This window comes from Protomyctophum bolini (assembly GCF_963924005.1).
Source record: "Protomyctophum bolini genome assembly, chromosome: 7".
Classification (NCBI taxonomy): Eukaryota; Metazoa; Chordata; class Actinopteri; order Myctophiformes; family Myctophidae; genus Protomyctophum; species Protomyctophum bolini.
This window is the reverse complement of record NC_137868.1, coordinates 20,374,119-20,388,175: the sequence shown is the minus strand read 5'-3', so window position 1 is coordinate 20,388,175 and position 14,057 is coordinate 20,374,119. Positions and strand designations below refer to the sequence as shown.

General features: G+C 42.7%; 1 protein-coding gene across 1 annotated transcript in view; it reads right to left on the bottom strand.

Moving 5' to 3' along the window:
* tsnare1 (T-SNARE Domain Containing 1) overlaps nucleotides 1-8,929 on the bottom strand; it is a 121,799-nt gene extending 112,870 nt beyond the window's left edge. Inside the window, exon 1 of the mRNA XM_080767205.1 lies at nucleotides 8,881-8,929. The gene's annotated coding sequence lies outside the window, so the exon portion shown is untranslated. The remainder of the gene's footprint in view (nucleotides 1-8,880) is intronic.
* Between the last annotated feature and the right edge of the window lie 5,128 nt (nucleotides 8,930-14,057).

Genomic DNA, 14,057 nt, shown 5'->3' with positions numbered 1-14,057 from the left:
GCAGTGAGACTCTGATACCTAAATAGGATTTCTCTGCTTTTGTGGCCGATAAATAAGACAAATAAGACAAATAAGACAAAAATAAACTGTGTAATTCTCACAGCACCCCGCAAAGGGTGAAATGCACCCCTAACTGTGCTGCAAATGAAATAGCATCTCTGTGCTATTTGCAAGTATTTAAATGAGGTAATATGCATACATTTGGCGACAAATAGCCTCTTTCTATGCAAATGAGCGTCACTGCAAAAGAAAGAAAGGCAAATTCTCAAACACCAGCACTAAAATCCACACGGTTAGAAGAGTGAAAGTTATTAGCATCTTCAGAGAGCTTGTGGTAACAGAAGCTCATTTATAAAGAAGTGTCACGCGTAGACATTGTGGTGATTATGGCAGTGGTCATTATAGCCAGGCAAAGGCATTGCCATGCCCACTCACGTCAGGCACGTCTGTGAGCAGATATTTCAAGCCTCCATTACTGCGGTGTCACTTTGCTAGTCTGGAAAGGGTCCTAGTCAAAAAGGACCCTTTCCAGACTGAATATAATAGCGAAGTGACAACACAAATCACAAATGTCGCAAATCAGGCTGTATGGACATGGTTGTGCTATAGGGCAATACATTTTGTGAATCAGTGTGTGTGTGTGTGTGCGACGTGCGTGCGTGCGATTGTGTGTACTATATACTACTGTGAACATGAGCAGTGACATAGAGTCTGTGGGGGCCGGGGGGCCAGGGCCCCCATGAGGAATTGGACCAGGGATCTCGGCCCCATGAGGAATTGGACCTGAATATATATTCGCCTCGGTTCGTCCCGTTTGTACGCACCAGGTCGCGCCCGTTCGCGCAATTCTCGTCTTGCATTGACTTTGTATGTAATCGCTCCGCTCTAACCATCCAAGTCTGGCACCTTAACACGTCTGGCCGGCCCCCATGACGATTATAAAAACATTTCGTCTCTGAACATTCCAGAGAATCAACTACATTTGAACCATGTTTTTTCCATCATAATGGGCCTTCTTTGTTATAGTTGGAATATGGACTCTGACATCCACAAATGTATATCTTTACGGATTGCCTAGGGTGATTGGCTGACTTGACCGTGTCGTGAATCGAAAATAGCCGATCTACAAGTCCACAAAGTGCCATGGCATGACGCGCCGCAAGCTTGTAGATCAGCCATTTCCAGAGTGCGATGCGGCACACAACCAAATATAAATCAGGCATAAAGCCTTCTGGAGGAGCCTCCAGTAACATGCTCTGGTAATGGTGTCCCAGACTGCAGCATATATAGTGTGGATGCAGCCTGTGGACTTGGCGGCGAGTGGGGCCGAGTAATGGTCTTTGGCCGGTGACTGAGGGCCTGCTGGTGCCTCTTCCACTCCAACACCCACATTCTGTACGAGGAACAAACGAACCGCATGAGGGCATGACTCCGAAAGGGAGGACGTTCTCCCGGTAGTCCTGGTTACAGCCACTGAAATCTGTCTGGGATGTGTGACGGTAGGACGCAGTGGTGGAAAGTATATTTACTCAACTGCTGGGTACTAAAACAAAATACGTTATTTGAGAATGTTAATTTTTCAATACTTTATGCATGCTCTACCACATCTCAGAGGCAAATATTATACTTTTTTACTCGAAAACGTAATCCATTTAGACTGGGGCCTTCTTTTCAGAAAATGTTAAGAAAAGTTACGTATAGGGGTTCCCGGTCTAAATGGGATAAATTAAGTACACTCTCCAATTACGGTAAACCACATTTTATATTAATCTACAGGGACAAACGATGTGACACAGTGTGGGCTAGTAGATCTGCTATTTTCATATTCACACACCTTTTTACTTCTGGTAGCCTACTTTAAGCATATTTTGATGCCAATGCCAATACCTTTACTCACGTAACATTAAAAAAATCAAGTCAACAGTATTGCTACTTTTACTTAAGTAAAATACAGTAGAGTACATCCCATGTGTAATCCGGAGTAGCCTACTTCTTCCAACCACTGGGTAGGGTAGGGGGGGCGATGATTGGGCACCACAGTGGTGTCCTGGGCTTTGGCATTTGGAAAACGCTGTCCTCCTTTCCTGCGGCTGCCCGCGTTGGTTGGGGTTGTTGTGTATGGAGCTTCCTGGCCCTGGCTGTATGGGGAACAGATGGCCAACTGGACATCCTCGATGCCACAGCCTTCTGGTGTGCTCCTCCTGCCACATATGCTTCACCCTGCGGCTATTGCTTCCTGGAGATCGCTTTCCCACAATCCCTCACAGCCGTCACCATGGCTACACGATCCCCCGCTGCGTGCGGTGGATGGTGAATGTGCAAACTCATTCGTGGGCTCACGCACACATGACACACGCACATGTACGCACACATGCGATATACCATATAGCACATACCATATGGCCATATACGTCTGCTTATAATAACACACATAAAAACACGTCCTTCAGTGCTAATTCAACTCTGATAGCATATAAGGCAGTGGTTTTCAACCAGTGGTCTGGGGACCACCAGTGGTCCTTGAGGGGGTTCCAGCTAAATGATGGAGAGTTGATAACGAAAGGACCCTTATTGGATCTTTAACTCTTGAGAGCGTATAATGAAAGCAAATGGACCCTCACGGGTCTATTTGGTTTCATTATACGCTCTCAAGAGTTACATTATTGTTAAACATCGGCCTTACTTAATTTATAAAATATTCAACGTTGTGGGTCTAAGAGGCTACATTTCATCAAATGGTGGTCCGTGGCTCAAATGCCAAATAAATAATGGACCTTGACATGAAAATGGTTGAAAAACACTGGTATAAGGCTCTGTTTCTATACGTCGGGTCCGGGGACCACCGGGGGTTGTGTAACTCTTTTTTGTTTGTTTTACAGTGTAGATTGGGATGCCAAGGATATCAAATGTGGGTCTGTGGACTAATGTATATCCAAACTGGGGGTTCTTAAATGTTGAGAAACAATGGTAAAAGGATACAAACCTTAACTATTTTAGTTAAATTAACTCTAAGGATTTTATGATAAACGTTCAGACACTCTGGGGACTCGAGATTATCACAGACAATACAACATTTTCCAAAGAATCCACAACTGTAATTTTTTTCTCTCTCAGCAACAACTTCCTTTTCCCCGCATTATATTCAGATTGTCATCACAAAGTAAACATCAGGAACGGATGATAGAATCTCCTCTCAGAAAAGTGTTGACAAAAGCCTATTCTAGTATAAATGGATTGCACTTATTGGATATGACAGGATAATCACAGACTTGCAGCAAAGCACAATACACACACACGCATTCAACGCGTTGCGATCTTGTACATCTGCCATGTTATTGTTCGCCATGCTATGCCGTCGTGCGACAAATTAGAAATCAGGCTTTAGGCCAACCTCGTGGAGCACTTTACAGACAAATGAAAGTGACTGATTAGGAATCGCCACGATGGCACTGCAGGACAGGAAGGACGAGAGAGAGACATGAATGAGAGACACAGTCAGGGTGTCGGACGGAAGGAAGCAAGAGGAAGTGTTGAGAGTGCCATTCTTCCAGCTGGCTGGCGATGGCTCACACATCAGGCTCTGAGTATCTGACATTTCGATGTCACTTCAGGGCCCTAACAGATGGTGGCAAACACGTAGCCGTCGGTCCACCGATATCAGTAGCGACCGCCACTGCAATGGGGACACTTTTTTCCCACGTTTATTTCATGTCAGTACGCCATATACTATTTCGCCCAGACAAAAATGACTAATCCCGAACAGACGATACAAGCACACCGCCTGATTATCTACATTCTGTCGTCTCATCCTCTGCGCTCTCCAGAGAAAGCAAACTGGGCATCTCTGTGCCCTTGCCAATACTTTGAGGAACAAACAAAGTTGCGAGGCAGAACCAGGAACTAATTTCATTAGCGACTGCCACTCGTGACTGATTACAGGCTGTCCTCGCTTGCCGGCACGTGGGTCCAAAGTTCTGGGAGGTTAATAACCAGTAACAATCAATTACTTAACCAATCTGATATGATCAATGGGAACCCTCCAATCCGGTGGACGGCGAGATGAGGGGTGGAATACGATAAAGCTCTCCGATACACGCTCGGTGCTCACCAAACGGCGATGAGATGTGGCTAAACTGTTTACACTGCAATGGATGTTAGATAATGCTAATTATATGTTAGATAATTTACTTTTCCACATAAGGATAAGGCAGAAAATACTTTCTCATCTTCCTGTTAAACCTGGGTCGGGACAACAGAATTGGTCTATTTGTATATTTTTTTATATATATTATTTCTATCTCTGCAGTGGTCCAGGTGAAACAGCCACAGTAGACAAGAAGAACATATAATACAATAAAATGTATTTCAATAGTACTGCACAACACCAGAAGAATGAAAGTTTGAGCGCAAATCAGAATTTAATGTTACTGTCTTAACTGCCTTCTTGGATGAGTAGAATAAGTTATGTCAAAGACTTCAGACTTAATTCTGTTCCATTATCCAGTACACCCCAGACACATCGAGAGGTTGCATCGACTTTGACACAGAACAATTCTGTGTCCTGGGGGAAAGAAAGAAAAGAAATTACACCAGCGGTGGGTTAATTGTCCCATCAACCATTAGTAGGCCTCCCATGTATCCAGTGCATCTCCATCTGCATCAGGGCTGATTATTCTAATGATGTCTAAACCTCTGTCCAGCCATTATTCACACATCACAGAGCCTGGCCTTGTTATCTCTGATGGCAAGGGGGTCTAGTCTTCCTCAATCCACAAATTAAATCCAATCCATCCCCCCCCCCCCCCCCCTCTTTCTCCCTCTCTCTCACACACACACACACACACACACACACACACACACACACACACACACACACACACACACATTCACAAGCTTCTCTCTCTATTCTATCTCACCTCTCCCTCTCTCTCTCTCTCTCTCTCCCCCTCAATTACAGCCCGGGTATCAAGCCATTTACTTATGCTATCAGGCAATTACAAACCAATCTGACCCCTGCTCATCCTCAACATGACTTTCTGATCAGCCGTAGCAAATAGTTTTTAATTGAGTGCTAATGTTATTGTTTTTTCTTGAAAAGCATGGCGTTTAATTACAATTAGAATTACTATTGTGAAAAAAAAATACGTTTCTTGCGTGTTTTTCTTTTTTCACCCCTCATTGGTAATCTAATCAAGTAAGAGAGTAATGGACCACACAACAACCTGGGCTAGCAACGAGAAGGGAAGGTCTTCTTTATGGTGGAGGGGTTGTTGAATGATAATGAGAAAGCACTCGCATCACAGCTATTAGTTATGAGGGCGAAACAAGTGAATACAAAACATGAGCATGCCATCCAATGTACTGCAAAACATTTGAGTGTCTGCCAAGGGAAGATACTATATTTTACTTTTCACTCATACTACAGCAGATGGCTGTTCTGACTCTGTGCCAGAGGGACGTGTTATTCGACAATGTGAAGGAGACTGTAATTCACAGGTTGCTCGATGATCTTGAGAGTTCTGGCTGCCTGCAATGTGTCCCACATATCCCCCCCCCCCCCCCCCCTGCACGGAGCTGTCGGCAATACATTCAGCATCACACAGTAAACCTACAAGCAGATCAGCACCATGGACAGAGACACTTCTCTACTACTGTACCTGCTTGCTGCTGCCATTGCCAGATCCATTTGGTTTTGTTATCTGCAGTTCACTGACACTGACACACTCACTGTAACTGATGATACCCGCAGGATCTTCATCTAAGCTCAAGTGAGACTGTGCTTAAATTGGTGATCAAGTAGGCGTAGTCAGGCGTAGTCACCATTATGTTTGCAATCACAAAGTTCAATCTCTACGAGTACGATAGTCTCGTGGAATGCGTTTGTGCATTCTCAAAGTGTGAGAACCCCATGGGTCCTTGAGGGGTTCCAGGAGGTCCTGTTTTAATATTTAAATCTTGAAATAATGTGAAAAATGTGGAATATATGTGAAACACACATCCTTTGCATCCTCATTACCTATTTTAATCTTCCATTCCATTCTCTATGATCATCAGCAGAATACAGACAAGGATCTGCCCTCGTTGGCTGACATGGCAACGGGTGACAGCCAGTCCATGGTGATGGAATGAGAGATGAGTCATCAAGTGGGACCAGCACCCACTACTTCAAACCATCTTACATGAATTGCGGAAGACATGATGCCATGTTTCTTAAACTCTACCAAAGGTACAGTTTAAGAAAGTAAATGCAACACTAATAATACCACGACTACTAATACTACTACTACTACTACTACTACTACTAATAATAATAATAATAATAATAATAAAAATAATAAAAATAATAATAATAAAACAATCAGTATTATCAACCATTATAAACTTGTTATCCTCCTCATCATCATCCTCTGCATCATCATAATCACCACCACAGTATTATCACAATAACAAAAACAATAATCTAATCATCATAGAAAAGAATGGTGACACATCCAGTAATTCATTATAGCCCTAAATGGCTGATATTCCATATATTGCATGTATTATACCACAGAACAGCCAATGCATTTTCATGGAGGGAACCATTGTGACTGATCTGTGTGAAGTTCTGTGAACTCACGGTTCTGGAAGAGAATTTAGTCAAATATCTCAACTTTTCCACGAGATTCACAACATTGTACGTGAAGGGATGACATTCACAGCAGCACCAAACACATATGTACGGGACAAACAAATTGACAGGTGCGTTGTGGTTAGTGCAGGGTAATTAATCACACCTGTCAATTTGTGTGCCCTGTTTGTACGTATAGGGCCCAGCAAAATATCCCAAAAGGGGGAGTAAACATGTGGGGAAAGTAGGACCCTAGAGACACAGATCAATCACTTTGATAGTGACATGATGAGCTTGTAGCCTAAACAGTGACTTTACCATGCTATTACACTACTTTAATGGTGCAGAATTTCTCGGTTCATACTTGTGCCATAACAGAAGGACTTTAGAAAGAAAGATTTTATTGTCTGGACTTTCTATCAAACAATCAAGTATCAAGCAAATGTGCACTGACGGCGCACAGAACCATGGATGCATAATAGCCAAGCACTGGTCATTTAATTAAGCCACATACGCATTTATATAATCAATGAGGTTTCTATTTTAATTGGGTGTCCAGCTGGTCATGTCATGATTTTATTTATATATTTATATATCACTATTAGTATTGTAATCCATCTATTCTACAGTAGTGAGCTTGCAGATCAGCTATTTTCAATGAACAGATTTAACTTTAAAAACCACCCGATCAACATTGTATTGTATCTTGTTAAAGTGTTCTTGATTAATGTATTCATTCATTTAAATGAACACCCAGAAAATAGCCAAAACGTCACTGCTCTGCAAAAGACGTAAAAGTAGGTCATTAAAAGAGCCAATCTATACCCTGGGCCTGGTGAGCTGCAGATAAGCTAATTGCAATGAACAGAGTTAACGTGGAGATTAATAAGTGTAAGTGTTCTTGGATCATAGCCTACCATGTGTTATCATAGGCAAATGGGCAATCGAATACAATACTGTAGCCTACATTGTCAACATTTGAGCACCCACCAGCACACCACCAAACATGGGGCAAGAAAGATTTCTGCAAATGTTTCGCTAAGCAATTATACATGTATAATAGTTTCTTTCTTCAATAAGGTATCAGTTGTTGTAGCCTTGAAAGTGGGGCAGTAGCTGTCAAAATCATCTTTCCATTCTGTGTGTGAGTGTGTTCATAATAGCCCCGATTTTGCGGAGATAAAGCTCTCTTCCTAATAGCTGTACGTATGTTGAGTGTAAGCCTTATCTTTCCATTAGTTTTCCGTTCAATCTTTAGTCGGCAAATGAGTAATTTTACAAATGCAAAGCGTGTGAATTGTCATTCACACCGTTCAGCTCTGCATGGTTCAGTTTGTCCCACAACAAGGCTAGGGGGCGGAGATCAGAGATCTATGACGAGTCGTTGCTGGAAAATATTGTATGTGTGTTCATTGAAGGAAGTTCACATGTTCAGTGCTGCTGTAAATGTCATCCTGTCGTACAGAGAATGTCATCAGTGTAAATCTTGTGGAAAGGTAGAGATATTTTTACTACATTTTGCCAGAACTTTCAAATGGATACGAGATGACAAGAGCTGACCCGAAGTCAGTGGCAGCAAATGGGTGAGTACACACCTACAAAGTAGAATGCTGGCAAGATTAATTCCTTCACGGAAATGCATTGAGTTTTCTATGGATGTGTATGAAAAGTTATCCAAAGTGGGGTCCAGGGAGGGTCCCTCAGGGTTCCTTGAAGGGGTGTTAAAATGGACCCGTACAGGTCTGTAACTATGAGAGGAGGAGGGATGGAATGTTGCAAAACAACACATTCAAAACCATGAGCAACGGGACAGAGACAATGAACAGCATATAACAGTATATGCCGACAACGAACGGATAGCAACCAATGCTATAATCCAATAACACCGTACAGTAACTGCATACAGTAACTACATAATCACTTCCTCCTCTTTTCCTTCTTCCTCCTCAGCTTACATTGTGCCATCACACTGTGCACAGTACACACACACACACACACACACACCCACACAATGTGTTCAAATACACAGCACATTGCTTCCTGGCTGGTTATCTAGAGAGAGGAACGGAAGAGCTGCAGAGCATCCCTGCCGGCCTCCCATCCCCCCTCATCCCTCCTCCCTATGTTCTGCCCCTCTTGTTTCTCCCCTCCCCTCCCCTCCTCTGCTCTCCTCTCATCCTCAGTATGTGTAGCTGCTGCTGCAGCGGTCATCATCACAACCAACAATGAAAACACGGTGGACAAAGATGCAGAGTGTTGCTCAGTATTACCTTTCAGTGGAGAGTGCAGTGCTGTGCAGTGATTGTGCTAGGCTGTAGCTGCTCCCAGTCTGCCCACGGCTAACAACATCACGTGACCCTGAGCCACCTGCTCCTAGAGTCTGGTCACGTGACCGAGACAGCCCTGGCAAAGATCTCTGGGAGATGTAGTTCAGGGTAGAGCCAAGGAGTACCTGATTAAATGCAGATAATGTTGGTAGCTTCTTCTTATTTTTCCTGCAAATTATAAATGGTGAAAGATGTGTGGTTTTTTAACACAGTGATATACTGTAATTGCAACAAACAATAATAGTCTACTACTAATAATAATAATAATAATAATAATAGCCTAATAATAATAGTCTAATAATAATAACAACAACAACAACAACAACAACAACAACAACTAGATGCAAATTCACAAGATTTAACACAGCAATTTCTCCAAATGACAAATTGTTTAGGATAGCATTTGCCTGGGACTAATTCAACCTTGGGATCAGGACCCAGTACATTGAAAACCCTCACTGCACAGCCAGCCTGTGCCAAAACAAACACACAAGCCATTGTATAGCACTGTGTCAGACCACTACTGCACTCAAACAGATGGCAGACCCCACTCCTATCTTTTACACAGCAGCAGTTTTAACAAGTAGCCTAGAACAGGTTCTCAAAGTGGGATCCGAGTGTAAATGGAACCAAGTGGACCCTTGTTTTTTTCTATTTGGTACACCCAATACACTGTCAGTTATGCGTGTATTGAAATTAAAACGTTTGAGAACCACTGAGGTAGTAGGCTACACAGTGGGTTAATGATAATGATTTAGATTTGTGTTCCAATCACTCAAAACAGAGTCCGCTGGGTGGGTGATATTGTTAATTGGTAGCCTATCATACTGTACGTAGGTCTTTGATAACACCTGTGTTCTTGTCGTGTATGTCAATGCAATGTGCTACAGCTGTGCTTGTCTAGACTATAATTAAATATGCGCAAAACCAGCATAGAAATGTAAGTTCAATTTCTTACCTTTATTTCTCTTCCTTGTTCTTGTAGGGCTGTAGGCTATAGGCTTATATGGCCAATAGGCTAGGCTACTTCATCAAAGTTCATGTCACGATGGCTGAAGACCATGATTCAGATAGCAATAGGCTAATGTAATTTAAGTAGGCTACATAGCCTATAGTCTACAATAATATGTTGTTGTGTAATGTTGAAATGAAAAGGAATGCTTTTCCAACATGCTTTTTTCCGCCTTTCGTTTTGCATGAACTTGTAGTGGTCTCTGCAGACCACCGTCCGTAGACGGTGTGGCGAGCTAATATACAGCAGATCTACAAGCCCAGAGCGCGTCGCAGATATGTGCAATGTGGGTTTGTAGCTTTGATATTCTCAGGGCGCACCGACATCTCGAACGTCACTTCTGGTCACATTAGCTATAATCTGATTGGCCTGACGCCTCTTTACAAATTTGTATCGACGTTTTATTTTATGTAAAATGTAATATTTAGCATACAAAATTACAAATTGATATTATAGCTACAGATACAGTATCATCTACAATGCACAATATTTACTTTCTGATCAATTAATATTCACATTTAGATATTCTGTTCAATTGATTGATATTTTGTATTGACAAAAAAAAACATATACCTATAATACCTGTAGCCTACATTTTTAGGACATAATTAAGGGTACAGAAAATGAACTATAGGTGTGTTAAATCGCTTCCCGTTTGAAAGGCCCTTTAGACTGTCATTATTGTTAGGGATAATATTGTATGTGAGGGTTTGAAGCTTAGAGCTTGCCTGTGATGCAAGCTTGTCGTTATGAGCTTGTTGGCCAACTTATTTATTATATATATATATATATATATATATATATATATATATATATATATATATATATATATATATATATATATAATTTTTAAATAATATATATATTATTTTAAATTGATCGATCCACTTGGTAACAATTGTCACGGGTCACTCCCGGTTCGGTCTGTCATTTTGAAAAAATCTCGGAACCAATCGGGTCTTGGAACAAATTTCACGGCCCATTAAAGGTTGGGAAGCAGGGACATTTATTTTTTTAAAGTAATGATGCATATGGCATATCTATCAAATACTCCCTAAGGATGTCCAGTTAAAAAAATATATTTAGAAAAATAAAAGACTTAGGGTACAGTTATAAACACAACTCCCTCTAGAGAAAAGCTAGAGGATAGCCTCTAGAGGGCGCGATTTCCCTGATGTGATCAAGGATAGTAGTAGGAGATAAACATTTTCTTCAAGCTCTGCTTTTCGCTGGAGTGATGCAACGTCGCTTGTCGCCACCACCACGCACCATGTCTATGGACAATATTAAGGTCACGATGACTATATTTGTGGGGTTTGATTCCTCCATGGTGGCTGTGTCTTTGGGTGGGCAGCCATAAGGGGAGGGAGTTTTACCACTTGAGCCATATTCCATCAGCTATTTGAAAATAGCAGATCGACAAGCTCACACCCTAATGTGACACATTGTGAGCTTAAATGCTATTTCCAAATCACATTACAAAGAATCGTGAAAGAAATGTAACAACACCAATCTTGTAGGCCAATGGTTCATGGCACAATTTAAATCTTTTTAAATCGGGGTCCGGTGGTCCGCAGACAAATGCATATTAATCTGGGGGTCCTTGACATGAATGGTTTAAACAACCTCTAGGAAGCAAGCCCAACTAAGCTGCACTTCAGAAACAACTCGCAACTACCAATATTAACAAGTGTGACTTTACAAGAAAAACAAAAGCCCAAAGTTGCTTATAATAAGCAGTCTCGGCAAGACTGGTGGGGGCGCATGCCTGCCTGGTAAGCAGGGAGGGGTCTGTCAGATGAACCGAAACAGCTGGCAACTCCATGTGTGTCTGAGTAGACCCAGACCAACAGTCGCGTTTGGCAGTGACAGAGACTATACAATGGTGGGAAATTGGCAGAAAAAAGAAAAACAAAGAACTAGTTGATTTAAAAAGAATGCTTTCCAGTGACCTCATGCAGAGTGTGTGTGTGTGTGTGTGTGTGTGTGTGTGTGTGTGTGTGTGTGTGCCCCTTTTTGTTGTGTGTAAAACGGTGGGCCTTTATCCAAGGCACTTTACATAGATTGTGCACAGTGTTGGGGAGTATTAAGCTACATGTAGCTGAGCTACGTAGCTTAGCTACATTTTGCTGTAGCTTGTGGTATTTTAGCTACATTCATATTTGTGTACCTCGTCAAGTAGCTCAGCTACTTTTTGGGTCATTTTTTGTAGCTTAGCTACTCAAGTTACAAGCTACAATTGTGGGTCTCCCAGAGGGGAGGAGGGGTCTCCCAGAGGGGAGCAGGGGTCTCCCAGAGGGGAGGAGGGGTCTCCCAGAGGGGAGCAGGGTGGGGGGGTCTCCCAGAGGGGAGGAGGGGTCTCCCAGAGGGGAGCAGGGGTCTCCCAGAGGGGAGCAGGGTGGGAGGGGTCTCCCAGAGGGGAGCAGGGTGGGAGGAGGGGTCTCCCAGAGGGGAGCAGGGTGGGAGGGGTCTCCCAGAGGGGAGCAGGGGGAGGAGGGGTCTCCCAGATGGGAGTAGGGTGGGAGGAGGGGTCTCCCAGAGGGGAGCAGGGTGGGAGGGGTCTCCCAGAGGGGAGCAGGGGTCTCCCAGAGGGGAGCAGGGGTCTCCCAGAGGGGAGGAGGGGTCTCCCGCATGTACATTCTCAATTTAACGCTGAAAAATAAAAAGTAGCTTTTAGCTACTTTTCCTATGTAGCTGTAGCTTTACAAGCTACATTTCTCCAGGGGTAGCTATGTAGCTTGATCAAGCTACTGCCATGGTGAGCTACTTGTAGCTTTACAAGCTACGCTTTCAAAGTAACTTCCCCAACACTGATTGTGCATTACATTCACCCATCGACACACACACATCCATACACCGATGGCGGCAGAAACCGCATGCAAGGTACGTATACCTGCTCATTGGGAGCAATTAGGGGCTCAAGGACATTTTGACACTAACTCTGGGGGAGCCCGGGTTCGAACTGGGAACCTTGTGGTTCCCATCCAGCCACTCTAACCCTGAGCCACCACCAGCCTGTGTACAGGAGTGCATTTCAACATATTTTATTATTATATTATTAACCAATAATATCGAAACCGATCCACTCAAGTAGGCTAATATAGGCTTTTTTCAATATCATATTTTTTATAGTATCAAGTAACCAACACAAACTAATTATTTTTAAATATTTCATAATCGACTGCATCGATTAGTCTGATTAACCACTTATTGATATGTATGATACTTGAATTGTAGCATTTAAATAAAAAAAACTGCGGAAATAGAAAAAGCTCACAACTGAGCTTGCAGTTCTGCTATTTTCACAATCCATTTGATTGTTCAATTTCGTAATTGAAGCAAAGGTTTGGCGATGTTGATTTGAAGTCATGTCGCCAAGCCCTAACAGACAGGCTGCTGGAATGTTTTCCTTTAATCTGCGAACAAGTGACCTCCCCAGTCAGGGTTATGCCCAGTCCAACAGAGCTGACGTGAAGTCTACATTAATATTGCATGATTCTGTCTAACATGGGGTCAGGAGCACATCTCCTCCTGAGACAAGATGTGATAGTCCCCAGCAAGGTGTGTGTGTGTGTGTGTGTGTGTGTGTGTGTGTGTGTGTGTGTGTGTGTGTGTGTGTGTGTGTCACACTATACTGACTGCAGTTGGTTGGTTGAGCAGATCACAGACAGCCCCTCTCTTTCCAGAGCATTACATGGTGTCCATACATACATACATACATACAGTACAGTACAGTACAGTACAGACATCTCTCTCTTTGACACCACTGTCACCTTGTCACCCTGCCACTGTCAGAGGACCACAGTTCATGAGGAATCGAAAAGGGACTTTGGCCGGCAGTGTTACCCTTAATCTTTGATACTCCCTTGTATAGTGGTGTTGTGCACAAAGGTTGAATCAAACTTTGGTCTCAGAGAGGTCATGCATATACATAAAATAAAATTGTGCTAAACAGCACTAAAAGTAGTTATTTCTGTTGTATCTTTCTGTTGTATGAACATAAGGCTTCTACTTTTGACCTCATACTAAGCATTAATTTAAACTAAGTATGAGGCATAAAGTACAGCAGCCTTGTGTTCATACAACAGAAATATTGGGTATTGGGTAA